Source organism: Podarcis cretensis (genome assembly GCF_951804945.1).
Source record: "Podarcis cretensis genome assembly, chromosome: 6".
NCBI lineage: Eukaryota > Metazoa > Chordata > Lepidosauria > Squamata > Lacertidae > Podarcis > Podarcis cretensis.
In genome coordinates this window covers 79,710,761-79,736,284 of record NC_137175.1, presented here as the reverse complement: position 1 = coordinate 79,736,284, position 25,524 = coordinate 79,710,761, and the positions used below count along the sequence as shown (strand labels likewise).

General features: G+C 42.6%; 1 long non-coding RNA gene across 1 annotated transcript in view; it reads right to left on the bottom strand.

The window, feature by feature from the left end:
* LOC307218981 overlaps positions 1-25,524 on the bottom strand; it is a 95,817-nt gene that overhangs the window by 48,451 nt on the left and 21,842 nt on the right. Inside the window, exon 2 of the long non-coding RNA XR_013840221.1 lies at positions 14,166-14,380. This is a non-coding gene — a long non-coding RNA (uncharacterized lncRNA). The remainder of the gene's footprint in view (positions 1-14,165; positions 14,381-25,524) is intronic.

Sequence of the window (25,524 nt, the reverse complement as noted above, 5' to 3'; positions counted from 1 at the left end):
CAGTGCAGGTCCAGTCAACTGTCTGATGATGAAATGTCTATCTCAAGACCAAGAACTCAATGAGGGGGTAAGAACAACCTGCTCCTCATGTGTAGACTAAACTCAGGCAATCCAGTTAGCCTGCAGCTAAGCTCTGCAGGCTCATAGGTAAAACATCAGTTTGGGAAGTGATTTTGAAATTGGCATGGTGGGAAACGGTGTCCCTCACCAGTGGCGAAGCTGCATGCTCCAGCACCAGGGGCAGAGAGCAGGCGGGGGCATGGCTGGCATGCATCCCGGGGGCGTGGCATGCCGCCCATGGGGCATGGCGTGCGTCCTGTGGGCATGGTGCGCCTGTCGCAGGGGCTTGGCACCCGGGGTGGTGTGTGCGGCGCATGTCCGGGGGGCAGCCATGATGGTACCCCCCCGATGGTGCCAGGGGCGATGTGCTCCCCCGCCCCCTGTTCTTCCGCCAGTGTCCCTCACTTTCTCTTTCTCTCCCTCACACACACCAAGAGCTTCTTTTTTAAAAAATGGAAGCCCTCCATCACTGCATTTCATTAAAAGAAAAAGAAAGAAAGCATCAATCAATCCAGTCACAGATCTCCCATGTAATGTGTAATCGATGCCTGTATTTGAGCAGAGGTAGATACCTCACAACTCCAATATTTAGTATGGAGTACATCGTAGAATTTATTACTCACTGTCACATCAACTGATCTGTGATCTTTTTACTTAATCTATTTTAGCTGGCTTATGCCCGAAAGATAATAGAATTATAATATACTGAAAAAGGTCAAAGCTAATAAATATTGAGTTTAAGTTCTCCAGAAGTGGAAATTCTTAAGTACAAAACACCCCAGCATTGTTTGTTTGTTCACCAGATTTATAGACTGCCCTTCATTGCATAGTCATTGCAAAGTGCTTTACAACGTAAATATACAAAACGTAATTCAGCCTAAAACCAAGCAATTGCAAATACCAAAGGGGAATCAAATATTAAACCTTTAGACGCAAAAAGGCAGCAGATCAGACACAGCTCAAACTTTAAGCATTGTTTAGAACCAGAGCAGGATCCATTCAGTTTTGACATACAAGTGTTCTGTACCACTGCACAATGAGTCGTGCCTGCCTGTGGGGCAAGAATAAGGATGGGCCATCCAAACAGATATGCTTTATTTATCCAGAAATGAAGTCAATTTCATGTTCCAAATGGATTAGATTCCACATCAGGTTCATTCTGTGCATTTACCTGCCGTGCTTTTACCCCTTTCTTGGCATTTGTTTTTTTTAAACTCAACATTCAAATCAACAGAGCCGTATTTTTGAAGGCCTGTAGCAGCTTTCTTGCCAAAAGTTTTTTAAGTCTAATGGCTGTTTCCCAGCTGCTGAAAGAATTATCCCACACCCTGTATTTATAGCCTTGTAAATATGCAGCCCTCTAGCAGACACACACCAAAGAACAATGTAGAGCAATTCACAAGGGCAGATCAACTCATCCTACCAGCCCCATAGGAATTCTTGTTGATGTATTTATCGCAACCATTTGTTAGTGTTGTTTTTGTATAATAACTGCATCTTCATACTAAAGAAACCCTGGAGAACAATACTGTACTGAAGACTACAGAATGAATGTTAATTGAGAGCTACTTATGAAGGTAGGTGTTTTTAATAGATCGGCTCTTTGAACATTTACTATCAATATGTCACATTAGGGGAAAGAATCAACTATAAGAAACATCTTGTCACGAAGATCAATATTTCAGCATTTCCCTCCTCAGACTAGGCTTTTGTGATAATTAACATTCCACATTAGAATCTGCTCACTTTTTAGACTGCTGGGGTAGTAAATGAAAGCTGCTCACAAAATTTTGTAGATAGGTTATATTTTTGTTGCCTTTGTCAATATGTATTATCCATCTCCTTCGAGTACGCAGACCAGCCAACTATTTGCATCTTGGCTGGTGGTAATGAAGCTACACTCTCTTAAAGCTGTCAAACTGCAATTTATTAACAGGCTTGTGACAAAAGATTCCTAATTATCCAGGCTGAGTTAATTAAGAACGATGTGCTGCCCCATATATCTTTATCTTTTTTCTACCTGTAAGACAAAAATGAGTTATTTAATCTCGATAATATATGGTTTGATTCTGAGGGAGTTGTAATCCATGTTGAGATGATATAGAAAACAAGGGATCTACAATGAGGCGGGTAGGATAGGAGATGGATGGACTGTTACTGACTGTCGTGCTTTCCCCAACACTGGGATAATCACAATGGGATAAGACTGAGCAGTGGCATGCAGTGAAATCTTTCATAGGGAAATAGGGCTAGAGGCGCCAGCTTGCAAGGGTGATTGTAGGGGGGAAGCTGGTGTGAGCATTGTGCCCCCCCCCCAAGCCGGGCAAAGCTTCCCCAGCTTAGGAAAGAAGATGCCAAGGTTTAGGGTACTAGACTAGTCTGCCTTGTCCACTGACTGCACACCACTGAAACTGAGCATGAAAAACAAATTAGCGTCACTGGCACCTAACCCCTACTAAAGTAGCAAAAATGTAGAGAACTGCTACAGATACATATTGGAAGTGTAAAGAGAAGGAAGGCACATTTTACCACATGTGGTGGAAGTGCAAAAAAAAAAGCATATTGGGAAGTGATTTATAATGAGTTGAAAACAATGTTTAAAATAACTTTTGTAAAAAAACAACAACCTGAAGCTTTCTTACTGGGAATTTTAGGTCCAGAAATACCTAAGGATCAGAAGAGACTATTTATGTATGCTACAATAGCTGCACAGGTGCTACTTGCCCAAAGATGGAAGGAGAACAATTTACCTACAAAAGAAGAATGGCTGATAAAGATGATGGACCATGCCGAACAGGCGAAAATGACTTTGAAAATGAGAGATCAAGAGCACAATAAATTTGATAAAGAATGGAGAAATTTATTAAGTTACTTGAAAGAACACTGTACTGTAAACAATCGAAAACATTGGCAGGATTTTAAAAACACTTGTAATGAAGCGGGAATTATGATAAGAATTGAGATTTAAGAAAATATGGAGAATATGATACGATGCGGTTTGAAAAGAATATCTGGAGAAACCATGGAGGGGTAGAGGGAAGTTTGGGGGTTCTGAGAATGAATTTTTAAAAAATTAAAAAGGAAAGGAAAACAAATGAGTGTCTTTTTCCAGTGACACAGTAGTAGTGAATTTGGCAGTGCATGAACACTTCACACCAACATCCCCGCTACCCCGCCAAACAGCCATGCCCCGTTTAAGGCTGCACAGCAATTGGCAGATATGTATAATGCTTTGCCTTCTGTGGATCTGAAGCTGATATAATTCTAGGTCAGTTTTGCTGGGTTAGGGCAACTAAAGTCATGAGTATGCTTCCATTACTCTCCACACACACATGGCCCAATTTAACAATCTCTGTTTTCATAATGGCTGCCTTCTCCAAATGCTGAGTAAAAAAAGAAAGAAAGAAAAGGTATTTCTCTCTGTTGCTGCTTTTGAGATGCCACCTACAATCATCGTCCCTTAACTTTGGCTTTGCTTTTACAAAATCTTCATAAATAACTAATACCCTTCTGCACATGTTTGCATTGCCTGAAGAAACTTTGTAACTGAAAGCGACACCGCCTTTGTTATGGATTCCTGATAATTATTTTATCAAAGTGCTTCGTCTTTATAATATCAGCTTCTCGCACAATGGAGCACTGCTTGTTGTTTAACGTAAATGAGTCCACGAGAGAGGCTGCGGAACAGTGAATGTTCCTCATTCAAAATTCTCTGGCTTGGTATGAAAACACTGAAAACTAGTTGAAGACAAAATGAAAAATGCAGATCAGCAGAAGCTGCAGACTACAAAGATCAGGTTAAATAAGAACATTTTTTTAAAAAAAACGCTATAAAATTGCAATGTATAAAACTTTAGACCCTTGGAATTGTAATTCCCTTTTCACCTGTGGTTCACCCTTCTCCCTTGCACACAAGCACCCCCACGTCAGTGTTTGCCAGCATCTATGATGCTTTCACAGCTCTCTCACACAGGTGGGTTGCCCCTTTCACTTCTGCAAGGAGAGGAAGAGCAGTGCCCACATCCCTTCCCACAATTATGATGTCCTCTTCCATTGAAGTGGAGACTTGCTGCCATGGAAGCATAGCCCAAGTTGCATAAGGGTGCAATTTCAAGCCCAGGTTGAGAAAAGCAGGGTGTGCATGGTCAGAATCCCAAGAATCAGGTGGGGGGGGGAACCGCCCAAAGTCTGGAGGACTGCAAGGGAAAGAGCCCAGCAAATAGGTTCAGAGTTCTCCGGGTTCCTCATCAGGGAGATGAGACATGGAAGGCTTTGACAGGAGAGAGAGAGGAGGATATCATCAAATTGGATGATACATTCATCACCTCTTCAAAATTCCATGCAGAGTTAGCAAGAACACATAGCATCCTTTGGCAGCTGCTGGTGCCCAAAGATCCCAATATAGTCTGCCACTCTGTGGAGACCCACCTGCTTCCCTCCATCTTGGAACAATCATGTTAACTTTCCCAGAATGCCCCAGAATGCTACTATACTTGACACCATCTTGGAAATGTAAAAGATTGCGCTGATTGTAATGCTGGCTAGTAACTGCTGCCACCAGCTAAGACTGCTGGATGAGCATCAGAGGATTGTCTCAAACCTGGAGCAGGCCCTGATCCATGCATGGGATTTTCCACTTCCTCACTTGTTTAAACTAACCACCCCTAGGGAGGGAACCCCCCTCCCCCATTTATGGAACAAAGAAAGATTTCCCTGCTGAAAATCACCCCCCACCACCAACTATTTATCCCTGTTATTTGCTGCAAATTCTTCATTGTAAGATTAAATTCAGACTTAGAATAGACCTGTTTGAAATCAGTGGGAATTAATTTATTCCCAGCTAAGTCCAATTCATTTCAATGGGTCTCGTCTGTTTATGACTGTTTGGATCCAAACCATGAAAAATAAATATAGGAAGTCTCTTATATTTCTATGATTATATTATATATATTAAATAAGTAACTTCAAAGATGTAGATAGATAGATAGATAGATAGATAGATAGATAGATAGATATGAATCCTCGATACAGATGCATGTAGAGTCATTGCTTAGTGTGACTCTTGGTCCTCATCCTCAGTTCTTGAGACCCTGCAATACTGTATATCCTGCCAAACTGGTCTCAGCCTCCATATTCCTTCTGCTCCAGAGATGTCCTCACATTTCCAATGGGTTTTTTTTTTTTTAAGGTTTCATTTTGAAGCTGTGTCAACATGTGCACTTTTATTTCTTCTAAAGCAGAAGGGCAACACTAAGTGAACAAATGAGGACACACGGGCCAGATGTGAAGTGGAAGCGAAGGGCAGAGGGAGAGAGCAGAATATTCACTGTGGGTCAAAGCAAGGGACAAGGAGAATTTGTCAAACTGGCCACAGCACGCAGCGGCATAAAACAAATGTGCTCCATCCAGCTGGTCTTTAGAAGAGCCACAAGTGTCGAGTGACAGCTGCTCTTCTGATTGAAGTGCTCGCTTAAAAACGCCAGCTTCCACGCAATCATCCAGAAAAGAGTGGCCGTCAGGACAGAACGAGCCAGGAACTGCCAAATGCTAAACCTAAACTGGTGCCAGCCTGTAAACCCTTTACGGTAATTCCAAAAGGTCTAGTTCATAACGGAATGTTCCACCTGACAGCGTTTAGCATCACCTGGGCTGGCGTAATCCCATTGACTGCGCAAGTCGTTAGCTTTTTAAGTAGCGCTGCAGGTGGAAAGTCCGCTGTTTCTTGGACTCCCAGCTAATCAATCACTATAAAGGAAAGGCAATAAATACTGAAAGAGAAATCTTCTTCCCCGGCCCTTACCTACAGTTGAGTAGACGACGGCACACGATCCCTAGGCCTGAAGACAAATGAAGGGGCTGCTTTGACAGAATTACAGCAATACCTCTTTGAAATGGATTTTTCCCTGACCTTGAGAATTTTGGCGTGACTAAGTTTTCTTTGTGTGTGTTTTTAGTCCGTATCAAGACAGACTTGTCTTAAACCTGTGATACTGAAAGGGGAGGAGAGATAAAAGGCAGTATGAGGCATATTTGAACATTAGAAGTGCGGGGGTGGGGGGAAGCCATTTCTCATGGAAGGAGGGAAGACTGCCAGGATGTGGAACAATCTGGCATCTCTTTGTTTAAATTTTGATGGCATTTGGCACCTTGGGGGAACGTCATCTGCTTTCCTGTGATGATGGCGAAACTGCCTCTCAAAGCTGGGGAGGGTTGTGACTCTTTTTGAAGCTTCTTTCCACTATGTCCACTCGTTTGAATGGCATCTTGGCATTTAATTATCTTCAGAAGATGGAATCTCACACCTTGCCTCATTAATCAACAACCTGTGGTGGGTGATAAGAGCTCAGTTCTCCAAAAAGAAGCACCTCTGAGCCCAAGACAAGATCCATAGGTATCCTCCCCTCCCTTGGAAAGCTTTCAGAAGTTATTATGAAAAGTTATCAGCTTTAGCTTCTCATATTAGCAGTTAATTACAACTCACTGGGTGCGGCCTAGGGTTGCCATATTTCAAGAGGCAAAATGCTGGACACAAAAAGCTGTTGAGCTTTTTTAGAGCAATTGCCTGATAGCCATGCCGCTACCACCAAGCCTGAACCCGAGCCACAGCGTTAGTCACCGGCAACAGCACCAGAGCCTGAACCAGAGCCACCTGTGTGCACGCTCACACACAAAAAATTATAAACCCCAAACCCAAGACATTTGCTAGTAAAATTCCCCCCGGACAGTCATGTAGTACCCCCAGAACAGGACATGTCTGGGAATTCCCAGACATATGGCAACTCCTAGCAGAGCCACTATGCTAGCTTCCCAGCAGGCGGGTGTCAAGTATGGGAGTTTGCCTCTCCCTTCTGGTAGCTCACCAATAAGAATTAATGAGCATCTGGTAGATTTATAGTCTTTTTATTGAAGTATGATGTTGTGAACACAGATCGGCATCTCTCTCTAAGGATTGGGGTTGCTCACTCTGACTCCTCCCCCCCCCTTCCGCAGCAAGTAGCATGCCAATGGGATGTCTCTCTTCCCCTGTGTCTCTTTTGTTCTCTGACATGCTCGGACCTCCTAGTTCGTGGGGAGGGAGAGGGTTCCCCCCCCACTCTCTATTGATGTATCACCCAGCTACTCCCTCCCTTCTGGGTGCTCAGCAACTAAGCTGGGTAGCTCTGTGTCTGCCTGACTCTCTGATTCCGGAAACGCTGAAAGCAAGGGGGGCAAATAGTCCCCCTCTTCTTCTGTTAGAAGCTGATCTCCCTGCCTTCCCTAATCCTCGTCTTCAGAGTATTCTCTGACAGCGGGTCACTGTTGATTACTGGGAAAGATGGGGAGGATTGGTAAGCTGGTGGCGGGGAGTTTGGCATGGTGCAAAGACACCAGTGGCACCAATGTGGTGTTCCTGCTGGTTCGTTTGCACCACACTGACCTCCCTGCTACCTGTTAGAATTCCTTCTCCAAGACTGCAGTCATGGGATTGTTGTCTTTCACATGATGGTGTATGTTTTGACAGAGTGGGAAGTGATGGAGACAGGATGTTTGTGTTACTGTGTTCCATGAAGTAGGACTATTGTCCTTTGTCCTTTCTCTTTGCTGTCTGATGCTAGAGAGAGAGGGAGCCATATTGCAGTGCTCTGTATGTGTTTATATGTAAATAAAGTAGATTAGCCAAAATGCTGAGTTGTTGAGGTCTGTTACGCAAGCTGCAAAGACTCTGTGGATCCCTAAGTGTGCCAATGTCGGTTGGCATCGGTCACTGTGATGTTCGGGCTGAAGAAAGCTTTTGAAGCTCCCGAATGAATGACCAGGAGGGAGAGAACATGCCAGTCGGGGTCCTACTTGAGTGTAGGATGAGCTCCTTGCCTCTTACCCTCCCAGTAAGCAACAGCAACCAACCTACTGGGCAGCTGGTCCTGTGCAGCCCACCACCTGGTGAGCCTCTTCTGCTTCCATATTTTAAGCAAGTGCAGAGGCAATGGGTTGGATCCAGACTCAATAACACCAAATGTGTAATCAGTGGGACCTAACTTAGTCTAAAACTGTATATATGAGGGGAAAGTGAGCACACAAATGAAAATATTATTGAAAATCGCATGCAAAAGTGCAAATTAGAGGAAGTTGCTTTCAAAAAATAGATTGGGCCAAAGTGCATACACAAATATGTATGCTAGGAGAAATGTGCATTTTTTAAAAAAAATGCTGATTGGTTTTCTCCCCCCCCCCCAATCTGTATCTATGTTGAATTTCAAATTGTTTTATAAGTTTGCATTGTTGATTTTTTTTAATGGTTGTTGCACGGGAAGTAATAAATGAATAAGTATATATAAGGACTTTTTAAAAAATTGCAAATTGATGTGGAAATGTGAAGAATGGAATTTAAGATTGGAAAAATAACAAATGGGCAAACTCATCCCTCCCTCCTTGGCAGCCTCAAATATATTTGGCCCACCTACTTTATTGGGCGTAAGGCAAGAGGCTAAGGTGGAAACTCCTCTCTGATTCAGCAGGCTGTGGAGTGTGGGAAAGGAAGAGAAGGTTCAACTTAATAATTTTCTTACCCCCTCCTCCTCTCTCAAGACTGTTGACTTATCTGGGATCTCCTGAGGGAATTTCAAAGGTGGCTGCCATGACATGTAACTTGAGAATGATACAGATTCACAACACAACTGTTGGTACCATAGCAAGAAAGTTGACTAAATCGTTATTTTACTTTCCTTTTTTAAAAAAGAAGTGCTTAGAAAGTTCTTAACTTTCTGTTCAAAAATCTTCATAAAGCAAACGCAAACAAAAATATATCTATTTTTTCATGAAAACAGGACAGTTTTATCAGCCTTAATATTTTGGGTGCAGAGCAAGATGATTTATTGGCATACAGTGCTAGGAAAGATATGATCTGAATCCTTTTCATTTTGATGAAATTTACTTCCTCGTTGTTTCCTTTTCCATTTGTAAACTTAAATCTGTTTGCTTCCTGCTTACATTGGACAGAAAACATTCCTCACCATTGATACTGCTCATTTATGGTATACACACTCTTTCTCCCCAAAAAACCAAAACACAGTTTGATGCAACAATCTCTTAGTTGCATGACTTTTCACTACTCAGACCCTGTAAACTTTTGCGCATACAATCTCTGCAAAGCTGAAATAGATTGTAACTCCACAGAATTGCCTTCCTCCACCTTCCTTAACAGCAATATTACCAGAGACTTGCAGGGTAGATGAACGATTCCATTTCTTTCATGAGATTGCTTCACTGCAGAGGTAAATTTCCATTTTCAAGCATATGAAGACTTCCTATGCCACTGCAAGAGCTTGCAAAGGTCACTAGTGGCACAGGAAAATCCCCAAATGCAGTGAGAAACAATGACTTGACATGAATTAAATGAGAGCAAGTCTAGTTGATGTTTAGGGATGTAAGAAGGAATCCTTTTCCATTCCAACCCATGTTTGCTGCCTGTAGTGCTGTTTCAGTTCTGCTGCAGTTCTGCTTCCAACAAAAAACCCCCTGTTATTTGTACTGATGTTTGCTGTGGCAGAATCTTATATAATTAGTTACATAATTAATAACTTTATTAGTGTGCATTCCTAGGCAGAGCTGGGTTGACATGAGGCACAAAATGTTGAAGTAGAGCCACATTTCCTTCCATGTGTTCTATCACCTGAAAAACGGGACTTAAATGTGGACCCAATTACTGCCTAGATCAGGGTTTCCAAACTTGGGTCTCCAGCTGTTTTTGGACTACAGTTCCCATTATTCCTGACTACTGGTCCTGTTAGCTAGGGGTGATGGAAGTTATAGTCCAAAAACAGCTGGAGGGCCACCCAAGTTTGGGAACTCTGGTCTCGATGGAGACCAGAAAAGGATGACAACATTATCATATTTGGATAGGAGTCAAGAATGGAGTAATGAAGACCTTCAAATACCACAATATATTTTCAATACAGTGGTACCTTGGGTTACATATGCTTCAGGTTACATACGCTTCAGGTTACAGACTCCGCTAATCCAGAAATAGTGCTTCAGGTTAAGAACTTTGCTTCAGGATGAGAACAGAAATCGTGCTCCGGCAGCGCAGCAGCAGCAGGAGGCCCCATTAGCTAAAGTGGTGCTTCAGGTTAAGAACAGTTTCAGGTTAAGTACGGACCTCCGAAACGAATTAAGTACTTAACCTGAGGTACCACTGTACTGCAAAAGAATGGTTGGCTATCTGCTACCTAGCAAAAAACAAAACAAAACAAACATTCCAAACTATCAACCAACACCAGCCCAAAACATACAATACAACCATCTGGTAGTTATTGCTTCCCTGAATCTTAGCTGCACTGTTGTGGGGAATCTCTTCATGATACAAAAAGTTCTGCAAGCTTCATAAACAAGACTCAACAGCCCTTGGGAATGACCCCAAGAGCTAAGCAATAGGTGTTTGTAACCATCAGCAGGCCGGCTATCGAACGCCAGCTCACTAATTGACACACAGATGTTTTTGCCATCATACTGCCGAATGCCTTATTTCCGGGATCTGCTGAAACAAACGCAATGTTCTGCAGTCACATAGGCAGCAGATACAGGAAGCTTTTTAATGAGGCTCCATTGGACCCTGGGCTTGCTGGTCATTAGGACCAAAATCCCTCATGATCAATACTCTCTCTTCCAGTGTTTGCCTGGAGCTCTCTTGGTGAAGCTTGAGACACAGAAGTCTACTGCAGGACTGAGAAATTTTCATTTGTACATCAAGGGATATTGCCTAAGGATGTGCTTTTCAGTATATGAAGAAAGACTGAAGACGTAGGGAGGCCTTGTACCAGCAGGAGAGGATACTTGCACCTCCTGGGACAACAGTTGAACTAAAACCTTCTTAAGAAAACCTGCATCCATTAAATTTATCTCACTGATGTTTCCAGAACGAAGGAAACAATGTGTTGATTTGCTTGCGTTTGGAATTACTTGACTGTTGCTTTTCCTCTTATTTTCAGGTCTATATAATCTATGTGAAACACACAGAGGCTTCCTTTATACTTCAAGGCAATTATTTTACAACGGAACTACAGAGGAACTGGTCACAGTTATTTATTTTCCCCCACCACATGATGCTTCAAACTATTTTGCCACTCCAAAGGGAGACAGCTATATTTAAAATTGTGGCAACCACAGCTAGGAAGTTTCTGCTGCTATTCAAAAGAGCTGCATCCACTATTTCCTTTATTATTACAATACTTGTTGCTTCACAGGGCCGGGGACGATTCTCAGGTCCACTTTGATACTGACAACCCCAAAGATTTCATCCAAATATTTGATGCTGGTGAATTTTGATGTCCATGCTAATATCAAAATTAAGAAGCTAAACCAATTTACACCCTTTCCCCCTCAAAAGGTTCCAGCCAGGGTCATACCTTGACAGAAACTATACCTGGAGTTGCCATGTTGTTCAGTTCTTAAAAGCTCTTTACTGCTGCTATTAATCCCTGTGGAAATGAATGGAATTTATGGCAGAAGGGGCAGAAGGATCTTATTGGCAAAAAGTCTCTAACCAAACCCGATTTATAATTACAAGCAGGTCTATCCTTGCAGCCATCTAAAGAATATTATTTATTAATTAAGAAATTAATTTTATCTTCCATTCAAAAGGCAATAGTGTGTTTCTAGATCTAATGAGCATTTTCTTTGCTACTGGCTACACTTTTATATTTCTTTGATGTCCACGTTGCCACCCTCCCACCTCTTCTCCACCTCTGGCAGGTAAATTAAACTTCTTTTTCTGTGTGCTAATCATTTTCATTTCCCTGGTACAAAGATTTATTTCTCATTGTGTGCTTATTTTAACTACTGACATGTCTCCTTCTACTCATAAACCTCAACATATTAGCTCTTCCTTGTCCTATCTGCGCCATTTCTCTATCCTTTTAGCTGGTCTAATAAGATTTCCAGTCTATCCATGCAATAGTTATTTTTCCGTCTCTCTCTCTCTCTCTTTCTCCTCTAGAGATCTCACCCACTTCGTTTTGCCCAACTTTACGATGAACCTGCTTGCTAGTCATGTGGCCTGCTGTCTTGTCACTAAGCTTTAGTTCCTGTTTTCTTTGTAAAAAGGGATTTCTTATCACAGTTTCAACTTCACTTTGATTTCTTTCTCTTTATGATAAAACTCCCCAAAATAATTTCCTGCTCCCTGCTCATCTTAAAACAAAATGCATAAAGGAACAAGTTCAAAGATATTACAGTGGTACCTTGGGTTATGGACACTTCGGGTTACAAACTCCGCTAACCAGGAAGTGGTTGCTCCAGGTTAAGAACTTTGCCCCAGGATAAGAACGGAAATTGCGCGCCAGCGGTGCAGCAGCAGCAGGAGGCCCTATTAGCGAAAGCACTCCTCTGGTTAAGAACCGTTTCAGGTTAAGAACAGACTTCTGGAACGAATTAACTTCTTAAGCTGAGGTACCACTGTAATAGGATAGATTCACCTAGAGCAGGGATGGAAACACTCTGTGAGCCTATGGATGTTGCTGGACTCCAAGCCCCATCAGCCCCTGCCAGCAGAGTAAATAGGAAGAGGTCATGTGACTTCCTATCCAGCTGCATCTGAAGGTCCACAACTTCCTCACCCCAGACTGAGATCTTTTGCAGTAGGCATTTATACAAATTCTAGTTCTACAGAGCAATGTGCCAAGTGCACATTATGCTAACAATACCATTCACTGTGATTTACTTCCCTATATTAGAGCTTGTTTTCCTCTTAGTGGCCCATGTTCATCCACATCATGGACAGGAACCACATATCTTGACTGGCAGTGGCAGCTCCAGGAGTGGCAGGAGTGGCTGGCACAGGGGGTCTCTGTCATGCTGATGGTCCCTGACGGCGGTGGCACCGCCACTAACGAGATGGGGCAAGATGGTAGCAACATCAAGACCGTGTGGTCTCCCAATGTGGTATTCCTGCCCATGTGACCACACAGCTGCAACCCTGTCTCCACCCTGCTCCCTCTATCCTGATACATGGCAGCATCGCCACTGTGAGGAGGCATGTCGCAATGGAGGACATGATCCCGATACTTTAGCTATCTTGCTTAACAATTGGCATTGTTCCCCTTAACATTCATTTTTGCAAATATATCTTTCAGTGAGTTAAGTGGTTTTATTCAATTTATTTAGAAAAGATCTAGAGCTGGCTTCACCCTGCATTTCTGGACAAGACAGGAAACACCTTGCAGACACACACACTTTTCAACATGGCGGGGTCACCAAGGGAAAACACTTCTGGCCTAGACTATGACTGCTTCCCCCCCCCCCACACACACACTTAATAGTTAAAAATAACCCCTCTCAACACCCTGTAGTAATCTGTACAGTATTATGATGGACCAACCAAACATATTATTATTATTATTATTATTATTATTATTATTATTATTATTAAAATTGTATACTGACATCTATCTGTAGATCTCAGAACGGTTCACAACACAAAAATACAAGATAAAAATAACACAAAATACATAACAACAACAACAACAACAACAACAACAACAACAACAAACCAGTTATCTGCTCCTAGTGCATGTCTTTCTTTGACACATGTGGATTTTAGGAGTTTTGTGAGCGTTCAAGTAAATATGCTTGCAAAAGTGATGGTCCGCACTAGAATGCTTGTGAGCAGGACTGAGATAAGTGGGCTATGTGCTTGCATGCTCCTCAGAATGCCACCACAAGTGCTTCTTCCTTTCCCTTCCCCAGGGTTCAGTAGCTTACCTTGAGGCAGGGGGAAGAGGCAAGGAGGCCCCAGCAGAGCATCATTCCCTTCCGAGGATGCAAATGGGACAACAACTCCCACAGTCCCTCATAGGGAACTGTGCTGCATGTGTCACTTTTACTAGGAGGAGAAAACCAGGGGCCCAGTTCTTCACCAGTATTCCAAAAATCCAAAATAACAGTAAACCAGAAGGAGTCTAATTTGACAGACTACTCAGATGGTGTCTATAAAAAGTCTACAATCTATCTTTAAATATAGGAATACAGTCTGAGACTGGGAATTGTTGCAGAATGCCTTTCCTATGGAACACTCTTGCTTTCTCTTGATAAGATAGAAACTTGCCTTCTTCTGAGACAGGTGGCTCACTCACCTTGAGCGTTTACTTTTCTCCATGTTTCGTTTCAGTGACATTTCAATGCACAGGGGCATTTCAGGGCTTGCAGATCAGTTGAAGCAGCTAATCACAGTAGTGTTAAATCCGTTTGGCTTAGATCCTCCAGGTTATATGGAAGAGCCATGGCTCAGGTTCATCCTGTAGCTGTTCCAGGTAGAGCTCATGTCTGAAATCCTGGGAGCTCCTCTAGTCTGTGTAAACAATTTTGCATTGTTTATTCCATCTTGGCATGAAGTACTGTCTTATGTAGAATAAGTAACCCTTACTTTCATCGTTCCCTTAGAAGAAATACTTTATTTCCAGCAGCATTTATACTTTAATCTCCCTTGGCTTTCTTATTCTTTCTCTTTTTTCCTTACAATTTCTTACATTTCCGCCCCCCGCCCCTCACCAGGAGCTGGCGAGAATTCACATTTAATTTGATTGATATGTGATTTTACTACTTGGGGGTACTTTTTTAAAAAAAAACCACAATATTTTTTCAATCCATCATGTGACTCTTCTGGCAAATACAAAGTTAGATAAAACTATATTAGATAATAAGAAACTCACATTCATCATACAGACTGATTTTTCAAAACACTGAGCTCTAACAAAAGCAAGCGCTATCCATCTTTGCCTGCTCTATAAATCTTCTCCCAAACATTGCCTCTCCCGGAGTAATTTTAAATGGAATCTAGCTAATTTCTCTTTCCTATCATCATAGTGCTCTTATTGTCATGGCAACTAATAAGTGCTCAAACTTCAGGTCAAGGTTGATTGCTGAAGATGCTGTTTTGCAACCTGCTGAGCTGCTTCCCAATAGACTCCAAGTACAGTCTCTCCATCTTGTTAATGATGTATGCATTCATTAACCAATATTTGGCAATATTAGTTAATCAAGGAACACATTACCCATGATTAAAGGAGTATCTGAATGTGTAATTATTGATGTGCAGAGTCAAGCCTGTATATCTAAGTTTTATGGAAAACCTTGAGCTAGACTAGACAGACCGCTTCTAAGTACTTAAGATCTTTTCCTTCCCCTCAGGGAAATAATTTGGGTTGCCTTGCCTAGCTAACTCCTAACCAAACTTCTTTCCAGGCTCTGATTTAATCCCTATCTGGCAGTCAAGCCCTCTTTGACAGTTTAACTTGAAATTCTCCACTCTAATTGGATGTTGCACCACCCAGCTATGGTTGGCTTCAGGAGACTGAGCCAAGGCCCGCCCATCACACCTCAGCTTTTCCTGAGCCCACTTCACTCCTACTTGTTATGTGAATTGGTTACAAGAAGGGACCAAACTGTGGGTTAAAGGAAGCACTTGGAAATGGGTTTTGGAGACAGAATAAAGCAATTCTATAAGAACCTCTGCTTGTACCAAGACTGGGTATAAGTCACAATTGCTGGGACACTTCACTAAACAAGTATTGATCCACTATTGCGGGGAGGAGTGTCAGTTGAGTTGACAGAACAATCTGAACCACACTGAGACCTTTGGGTATAGGGCGGTATAGAAAACAAACAAACAAACCACAAATAATTTTTAAAAAAATCTTGAAAATTCAAAAAGCACATAATTATATGTTCATTAAACATGGTGAGACGTAAATAAAAGAGAGGAGAAAGAAAGAGAAACAGAACCCATGTAGAAGGGAAAATAAAAGGGAGAAACCCAAAACTATATTTTACAAGGTTGATGTGACGTGTGTGTGTGTGTGTGTGTGTGTGTGTGTAGGCTCTGCTTACTCATATTTCTTATTAATTTGAGGACAGTGATATTCATTCAATGCTAAGTGGTTTCCTAACACTGCAAAGACAGTTTCTCAGAAGATCACAAACTAAATCATAAAACCACCTTCTAATGATCCCTTGTCATGTATTTAGTTGGTGTTTAACGGCCCCAGGAGTGGCCAAAGGAGAAAATACAGAAATAGTGCAGTGAAAACAGTCTTGTGGAACAAATTATCTTTTAATTTACTAAGCAAGAGAGATCACAAACAGATAAAGCGGTTTGTAACTGACAGAAAGAAGTTCAAGTCAATTGACTGAAAATTAAGAATAAAAGGAAGTGAGGGTGGGGGAGGACAGGACAGCAAAGGACAAAAGGAACACATCACGTTTCCTTTGGCATCTATCATTTCCAGACTGTTGATTCTTCTACTCTGTTTAACCTGTACAGACCCAGGAAAATACAAGATAAGATCTCCTTAGCTCTGCGATCATTCTGGCACTGGGGAAGTTTCACTCAGGTTCAGCTTTCCAATCCACAGGTAGCTCTGCTGGTGGCTGCAATTTGGCCTTAGCACTAACTGCATTTTTGCATTTAACTGTGCAGATTGATGAAGATGCAAATGGCATCAGCTGAGAAGCTTATCTCTGTTGGGATCAGAACAAGTGTGGTAGGAGAATTTAATCCATTCCTCCCCTGTTGCGATCCTGAAGGAAATTGCTCCCCTGCAGCTGGAATTTGCACTGAAAGCAAATCCCTTGTTGGTACCAGCAGAGGATTTTCTTCCAAGGCAAATAACTAGCTTCAGAGGAACAGTTTACCTCAGGGACCACAACTGGAACAGCAAAGGTTAATTTTAGGGTTTCTTTTTGGGGGGGACAAAGTTGTTGAGCTTTTCTGTAGTTTTGGGTTGCCATACGCCTGGATTTCCCCAGTTATTTCAGTGATTTCCGGCCCGGACACTGTTTTCAACTGCCGTGTTCTGGCAACCCTGGTTAATTTACTCCTCCACACCCACTGTGAGCCTCATAATTATCAGCTGATGCTCTCTGTCTTTTCAAAAACTTGAATGTTAAAAACAAGGATGCATTTTACGTTGTATCTTATTTGGCCCATATTAGCTACAGTTAAAACTTAGCCTAAATGATAAATCCATAGGGATTAAAGTAATGTATTTATGGGAAGGGCTAATGTGCAAATTTAGAGAAGAAGAGAAGATGAGAAGAGTTTGGATTTTATATCCTGCTTTATCACTACCCTAAGGAGTCTCAAAGCGGCTAACTAGCCGCTTTGAGACTCCTTAAAGGGAGTGAAAGGCGGGATATCAAATCCAAACTCTTCTAACATTCTCCTTTCCCTTCCTCCCCCACAACAAACACTCTGTGAGGTGAGTGGGGCTGAGAGACTTCAGAGAAGTGTGACCAGCCCAAGGTCACCCAGCAGCTGCATGTGGAGGAGCGGGGAAGCGAACCTGGTTCACCAGATTACAAGTCCACCACTCTTAACCACTACACCACACTGGCTCTCGTTTCATTTCATGCTCTAAATTTTATGCATAAACAGTGAACGTGTGGGTGGGGACAGGGGGACAGATGCAAGCCAAACCCACAACATCCTCTTAGGTGTTGCAACTGCCTCAGTTTGTGACCTTTCCTGTGTGGTGCTGGATAGGTCTGCAGGGGAACTACATGTGTTTCCTTCCATGTGTAAAGAACTCTACTCTCATTTATGTGAACGTAAGTAGAAGCTGCCTGCAGACCTCCCCTCATTTGCACTGCACATCCCTGACCTTTCTTGTGTTGTGCAAGAATGGACTGCAAGGTGGTTACTCAACACAGGAGAGGAAGAGGACTGAGGTGTGCATGCAGTGTAGATCAGGACATAAGGGGTGGATCCTGCTTGAGCACCCCAGCCCCAGTCCACATTTCCTGCATTTCATCTGAAGACATCTAAAGTTTGATGCTAAAATGTGGCTGTCACCAAGCTTAGAAAGAATCTCTGAGAGCCCCCCTGACCTGTTTGAGAAGCCTTGGGATTGCAAGCTAGCCACATGCCCCCATACTGAAGCAAAGTTCTCTGGCCATAACTGGCTAGAATACCCCCTTTTTTTAAAGGTGGCCATTTATTTCTGTATATTTGTTGCAAAGTTATATTTATACACATTTTAAGGACCTGAAACACTGCCTTCTTACTCCTCAACCGACAAATTCTCTGCCCCCACCAGGGGTACATCGTAGCAGGGTTTATTTCAGGGGTCAGGAAACTTTTTCAGCAGGGGGCCGGTCCACTGTCCCCCCATGTGGGGGGCCGGACTATATTGGGGGGGGGGGGAATGAACGAATTCCTATGGCCCACAAATAACCCAGAGATGCATTTTAAATAAAAGCACACATTCTACTCATGTAAAAACACCAGACAGGCCCACAAATAACCCAGAGATGCATTTTAAATAAAAGGACGCATTCTACTCATGTGAAAACACGCTGATTCCTGGACCGTCCGCGGGCCAGATTTAGAAGGCAATTGGGCCGGATCTGGCCCCCGCGCCTTAGTTTGCCTACCCATGGTTTATTTCATGAATCCCAGGGCTGAAACTGAAACTAGAGTCCCGTTTTCTCCATAAAAGGTTGTGGAGTTATTTGCAGAATCCCTTGACTTTTTGCTCTTCAACTATCTGTTGGAGGGAACCAACTCCACAGAGACAGGATATTTACACTGCACTCTTAAACACACTTAGCTGGCGATAACTCTCTCTAAACTCAAGGAGACTTCTGAACAGACAGACATAGGATCATGTTATTAAAGATGGTAAAGGTAAAGGTAAAGGATCCCTGGATGGTTAAGTCCAGTCAAAGGTGATTATGGGGTTGTGGCGCTCATCTCACTTTCAGGCCAAGAGAGCCAGCATTTGTCCACAGACAGCTTTCTGACTCATGTGACCAAAATGACTAAACCACTTCTGGTTCAACGGAACACCGTGACAGAAACCAAAGCGCACGGAAACGCTGTTTACCTTCCCGCAGCAGCAGTACCTATTTATCTACTTGCACTGGTGTGCTTTCAAACTGCTAGGTTGGGACAGAGCAATAGGAGCTCACCCATCACGGAATTCAAACCACCGACCTTCTGATCAGCAAGCCCAAGAGGCTCAGTGGTTTAGACCACAGTGCCACCAGCATCAGCATCATCATCATTATTACTATTACTGTTGTTGTTGTTGTTGTTGTTGTTATAAATGGTACCACATTGGCCACCCCATACACATATGCGCAGACACACCTTCTGTTTTTCTCTCCATAATGAGCTGTTGGTGGGTGTTTCTCTTCTGAATGCAATACAATATTTTGCAAGTGCTACAAAAACTAAATGGAACTTGGGGATCTCTTTTTCTAGGGTGGTTGCTCCGGGATCTGCTGCAGCTCCTTCCAAAGCTACATGAAGAGTGTTATGATAAAATTGAAGGTTGCAATGCTGACAGGCTAATGCCAACTGGAAGAAAACAAAACCAAGCAAAACTTCGTCCAACTGTGCGGGGAAAATATGTTGCAAAAATAACATCTGGCAACTTGATCTGGCAGGTGTTATGCATGGAGGCGCGAAGCCTTCCAGCTGCTCTAGGTCCTGAAATACAACTCAAGACAATTCCTAGCACTGTTTTTAAAAGAAAGGTTTGGGTAGTAATTTATGACCCAAGTGTAACTGGAGGGATACTAATTCCGAGATACCCAGGTCGTACTTTATTTCCCTCAGGAAAGCAAAACTACTTGGGACAGTTTTATGGAATGTCATAATAACTAGTCCACAACGTTAATACATTCCACCTGGCTGGCTTCAAATCATGTTCAGTGCTTCATGATTGCGTCTTTACACTGGGTTAAGCCTATTGTTGGACTCAGAAGGCATACAAAACAATAAGTAGATTTACCTGGGCCTTTTTATTGTGCTGTACTTCACCTAGATCCATTTTTTCTATTTGTGGGCAGTTCCTTATGTGGACGTTAGTCAACTTGACACCCATAATAATACTTGATTCTTTGTTAAATTCTCACACGATCCTTTGATTTCTTGCCCATGTCATTCTTCAGACACCTCACCATAATATTCTTTGCTTGTTTCTGTAACTGCCATTAAGTGGGACTGACTACATATCTTCTGCACTGTGCTTGCAACAGTTAGGACTCAATTGATATTCAAGGGTTTTGCTTTCTTTCACTGCACTGAAATATCGCTATTTAATGATGACATGTGGGAACTGGCTCGTTTTTATTTTTTATTTTACAAAAGCAGGGAAGCACCAGGCTAATTTACACTGCCTTAACACAAGTTCTTTTTTTTAAACTTCGTTCTATTTCTTTGCCATGATAAGTTATTAAAAGCAAGCAAACTCATTTCTCTTCTGTGGCAGAGAAACATGTTAATGTGAAGCTATACTTCATTTGGCTTAAAAGATAATAAGAAACTCACTTCCAAAGCATTTTCTTTCTTTATGTCACAAAACTTCTACGCTCTAACTATGTCATCTTTGTCCTAAAACATCATTAGGCATCCGAGGTAACAGAAAGAAAGATGAATTGTTGGGTTGGCATTTTTTGGTGTGTGTATGACTAAAAACTAGATTAATTATTCTCAGTAGCAGAAGGCATGGTATGGCATTCACCTGACCTCCTGACAGCTGAGTCACTGCTGCTGACCAGGATGGAGAGGAGGAAGACTGAGATAGCAAGGAGCTCAACATCGTGAAAACACACTGCAGGACCACCGGATTGGCTCTACCAGTGTGTTTGCACCATCCTGACTTCCCTGCTGCCCCCTCACTCCCCATCTCCTTCCTGATCAGCAGCAGTGACTCAGCTGTCAGAAGTACCACCACATCATGTCATTTAATACTGGTTCTTCTATCAATGCTAATATGTGAACATAGCCTCTGACCTCGTTGATATACTTAGTTGCTATTTTAGGCCTTCATTCTTCACACATCTAACTGACCCAATCAGTGACCACAGAGATTTTAGGAAGGCTTTAAGATTTATTTTTGGTGTGTATTGGGAGCTAGGTCTAAAACAGTGGCAGAAAACTTAATTAGCATGACTTTCTGAGTTGCCTTGTGCTGCCTGACGGAAATAGGACAAAATGCCCTTTGAATTTCCACAGAAGTTTTTTTTTTTTTTTTTAAAAAAATGCTATTGCAGGGCAAGAGAAAGATCAGTAGTAGCATATTATCTCAAGAACACGCTGTAATATTGTCAGATAGGAGTAATGAATTAAACAAATGCATTTGTGACAGCCGTACAAAACCCCTGTGGAATGCTGAAAAGTCGTGACTGTATTTAGAGCCTCAGAGAACCCCTCTGAAAAATGCTCATTGTCTTATCCAACTTCTGTTTGCTTCCTGTGAAATTGTTTGGCTATTTCACTCAAAGCGAAGCCTCCAGTTTGGAGTTGTGAGGTTTCACTTTTGAGAACAGGTCTTGTTCCAGGCCTCTTCAGCTTTGTCCATCACTTGAGCAGTTTCTTTGGAGAGCTGAATCCCAACATACATTGGAAGAAGGTGTGTTGGAGTTATTTATTCCTCTGTTTTATTTATATGCTGCCCTTCATCCAAGGTAGTGCGGTTCCACAGACAAACCTTGGCCCTGATCTGACCATGTTCCCCCCCCCCCACATAACCCAATACCAGGGTCCTGAATGTCCCACTCCTGCCACACAATGCTTTGGATTACTTAAAAAGGTAAAGGTAAAGGACCCCTGACAGTTAAGTCCAGTCACGAATGACTCTGGGGTTGCGATGCTCATCTCGCTTTACAAGCCGAGGGAGCCGGCGTTTGTCTGCTTCCACAGACAGTTTTTCTGCGTCATGTGGCCAGCATGACTAAGCCGCTTCTGGCGAAACCAGAGCAGCACACGGAAACGCCGTTTACCTTCCCGCTGGAGCGGTACCTATTTATCTACTTACACTTTGACGTGCTTTTGAACTGCTAGGTTGGCAGGGGCTGGATTACTTACACCGGTGTAAATTCCACCAGCTGAGCCCTGATTGAGCTAGGGTCAGAAATTTACGCCACCATATTTCTGGCTCATTCAGGGTGAGGAGCTTACATAGGCATAGAATAAATCAGGAAAGCACAAGATCCACCCAATGCAAACTCTCTCATACTCGAAAATCTTGGCTTTGCATTGTGCTGCTGTCCACAGCTATATGGCTGAGAACCACCACTCTGTTTTCACACTGTCTTTGGGAAAGGTTTGTGCAATCAATCTGTTTAATGTGCAAAGCAATGTAGAAAAAGAAACAAAAACGTGTTGATACTGTTCCAGTGCTTAGGCATTTCAATATTCAGTGTTGCACACAATTGAGATTATCCCAGAATACAATATTTAGTCACAGATTCCAAAATACATTAATATGAGGATTAACTGAGTTTTCCCAGGCTATTTTCAGAATTTCATAGGGCTAACTTAATTTCTAATGAATTCCTTAAAAGAGCCTTTGTCCGCAGGCAAAAATAATCTAAAATGAACTTGGGTGGGGAATGAAGAAGGGAGAATCAAGTTTTGTTTTTGCTTTTTTAAAAAAAATAAATCATTTTTTTTGGAGGGAAGCATTTTGAAATTATTTTAAAATAGAGGAGATTTTCATCTATGTTTGGATGGCTCCTAAAGAGACTGCTAAAGAGGTCAAACTGGTATAACAAGCAGGTTCATGAATGCCCCTTTGTTCGGCCTTTGCATAACTAACATGATAGCCAAGGACAGATGAAATATTGTCGTAGGAGCTAATGGTTGGACAGCCTTCTGAAAGACAATATGTCATTCTCCCCACTCCATTCCCTGGCTGGAAGTGATGTCATCAAAGGGGGTCTCTGTGTGAAAGAGGATGAATGACTGGTAGTGTTGGAGCTTGAGTCTGAAAGAGACAATTAGGCCTTACTTGCTCTATGGTACTGTTGGTTTTCCATATACAGTGGTACCTTGGGTTACAGACGCTTCAGGTAACAGTCTCCGCTAACCCAGAAATAGTACCTCGGGTTTAGGACTTTGCTTCAGGATGAGAACAGAAATTGCATAGCGGTGGGACGGCGGCAGCAGGAGGCCCCATTAGCTAAAGTGGTACCTCAGGTTAAAAATGTTTCTTAACCCGAGGTACCACTGTGTGTGTATGTGTATACACACACACACACACACATATGGGACAACCTATTAAACCTACTCAGCCTGACAGTGAAAATGTCTGCTAGACCTTCTGCCATGTGTCTTAACCACATGGTAGAAAGTCAAGGAAGAAGGGGGCAACTAGACTGCGTAGGAAAGTGAATTCCATTCTTTGGACAAGTCTACAGAGAAAACCCTCTCCTCCATCCCAACCAATCATTCCCCCACGACCGTCAAGCCTCCTCTGAAGATCCTCTGAAGTGAAGCCTCCTCTAAATGGAGCAAAACATAAAAACAAAATTGTAGCTCTGTATAGCATTTCAAGACATGGGATAGCTCAGTCAGCAGAGAATGAGACTCTCAACCTCAGGGCCATGGGTTTGAGCCCCATGTTGGGCAAAGACATGACCCTATTGATCCTTTGAGGGACGCAGGTGGCGCTGTGGGTTAAAGCCTCAGCGCCTAGGACTTGCCGATCGAAAGGTCGGCGGTTCGAATCCCTGCGGCGGGGTGCGCTCCCGCTGCTCGGTCCCAGCGCCTGCCAACCTAGCAGTTCGAAAGCACCTCCAGGTGCAAGTAGATAAATAGGGACCGCTTACCAGCGGGAAGGTAAACGGCGTTTCCATGTGCGGCTCTGGCTCGCCAGAGCAGCGATGTCACGCTGGCCACGTGACCCGGAAGTGTCTCCGGACAGCGCTGGCCCCTGGCCTCTTAAGTGAGATGGGCGCACAACCCCAGAGTCTGTCAAGACTGGCCCGTACGGGCAGGGGTACCTTTACCTTTACCTTTATAGCATTTCAAAGTAGCAGCCACCAAGATTTGCTGCGGCCATCATGATACATGGCGGAAAATTCATTTCAGTTGCACCATTAAAGATCTTGAATCTTTTTATCCCTAATTCAACAAATCCTGGCTGATTCCCCTGGGAAGGAGATAACAGAGTAGTGTGTGAACCTAGAACATGGCACCTAATTAAAAGACCACTGCTCTCAATTCAGCATTAACTGTCAACTTCAGAATGTAATTGGAACCACTGCAGTGTTGACATTATTAAACACAGGCACTTTGATTCCTTTCCTCTGCCCGCTTTAAAAATCAAAGAGAAGAATTAAGCACTAAGACCCACATGAATGTTTAATAGATGGTGTTAATGGTCTTAAGAGTCAGCCAAGGAAAGTGCAGATTGCTCTGAGATGTCAATCCAGGCACCATTATTTAACAGGTTTATTCACAATGAACGGGTTTGTTGTTATTTAGCATATTTATTAAGGATCGGGAACAGAGGGACATAGGTGCCATAATGGGGACAAGTCATAATGTGGACTGCATAGCCAGTTTAAAGGAGTTGTAAAAAGAAGCTCAGGAAAGATGAGGAAAAACTAAGGGAGCAAGGAACGGTCAAACAGACAAGTTGGATTCAGGGACTGTATATTTTTAGGGAAGGTTGGAGCAGAGGAAGGAAAGGAAAGGAAAGGGAGGACCAAACCTGCAGGTTCAAGGTACACCCTTAAGGTAAAGAACAGCTGATGGTGTTGACCAACCTGTAAATAGTTATTTCCTGTTTCCTTCTGGAGGGTCTGCTGGAAGATTGAAACCAAAGAAAGAGCACATACTGTATTTTTTGCTCTATAAGACTCACTTTTTCCCTCCTAAAAAGTAAGGGGAAATGAGTATGTGTCTTATGGAGCGAATGCAGGCTGTGCAGCTATCACAGAAGCCAGAACAGCAAGAGGAATTGCTGCTTTCACTGCGCAGTGATCCCTCTTGCTGTTCTGGCTTCTGAGACTCAGAATAATTTTTTTCTTGTTTTCCTCCTCCAAAAACTAGGTGCGCCTTGTGGTCTGGTGCATCTTATAGAGCGAAAAATACAGTAGCTTCAATTGTTGCAGGTGTTCTTTCACTGAACACATACCTGGAGACTTCATGTATTCTGTGTGTCAGCCAATAAGAAGTCATGAAGTGACATATCCTTGAGATAAACCATACAGAAAAGCTGCATCTCACATGGTTGCAATCTCAGTCTACAAACTAGGATGGCTTGACCTAGGCAGACCATTTTAATGGTCAATATTTTAAAGGTATTTCACCAGTTGTGCTGAGCCTGGGCTCAACATTTGTCATTTCATGTTAAGGATGGAGTTTGATGGTGCATTTTTATTGTGTTATTGTAACGGAAACCCAGTTGCCGTTCGCATTTCATTAAACTTACATGATCTCCACCTGATTACCATTTGTGAAAATAGTGTTACTGTTTTCAATCCTCCTGACAGTGCTGCACTTACCCAATGGATATGGCTCTTTAAAATACTGCCACTTTTAATCACTGCCCGTCACCAAGTTCCTATTTGCATGCCTCCAGGGGTACTGTTATTCGTATGTCTTGTGGTGTCACATTAATGAGGCTTGCATATGCAGCTGAACAAAGTACTTTGTTTTACTGTTTTGCTATTACTCAATCACTACTCCTCAATTGT